Below are 669 nucleotides of genomic sequence, written 5' to 3'. Positions count from 1 at the left end.
GATGTTGAGTATGTCGCGGTGACTGAAGCAAGCAAGGAGATGATCTGGTTGAACGGGTGCTTGGAAGAGTTGTATCTGAAGCAAGGGAGAGGAGTTCTTTATTGTGATAGCCAGAGCACTATACATCTTGCCAAGAATCCAGTATATCATGCCAGAACGAAGCACATCGACGTCAAATACCATTTTATACGCTCGCTGATCGAGGACGGAAAGTTACATTTAATGAAGATTTTAGGGAGTCAAAATCCGGCGGACATGTTGACGAAGGCAGTCACCATTGAGAAACTGGAGTTGTGCGCAACTTCAGTTGGCCTTCACGAGTAGAAGACGAAGGCGGAGCCACACTACGAGGATCGACGAGATCGCCGGGATATTGTTGATTGAAAGAAGAATTTTTTCGGGAAAAGATACATGCGAAGAAGGGGAGAGTTCGGGGGAACTCATTGCAGACACTTTGGTCTCCAAGTGGGAGATTGTTAGTCTAAGGTGTAGACCCAAAGTTCGAGACAAGAGCTGAAATCAAAAGGACAAGAAAACGAGCAGACAGATCCACGGTCGACCGGGTCGGGCGACCGCGAACGTGCACAGGAGACTGGGAGGGCCTGGATCAGGTCGCGGTCGACCGCCAAAACCCTGTAAGTATTTTGGTCTCGGGTTTTGATTACGGTC

The sequence above is a fragment of the Asparagus officinalis genome, chromosome 4 (genome assembly GCF_001876935.1).
Source record: "Asparagus officinalis chromosome 4, Aspof.V1, whole genome shotgun sequence".
NCBI lineage: Eukaryota > Viridiplantae > Streptophyta > Magnoliopsida > Asparagales > Asparagaceae > Asparagus > Asparagus officinalis.
The sequence above is the reverse complement of the archived record's forward strand: the minus strand, read 5'-3'. Positions refer to the sequence as shown.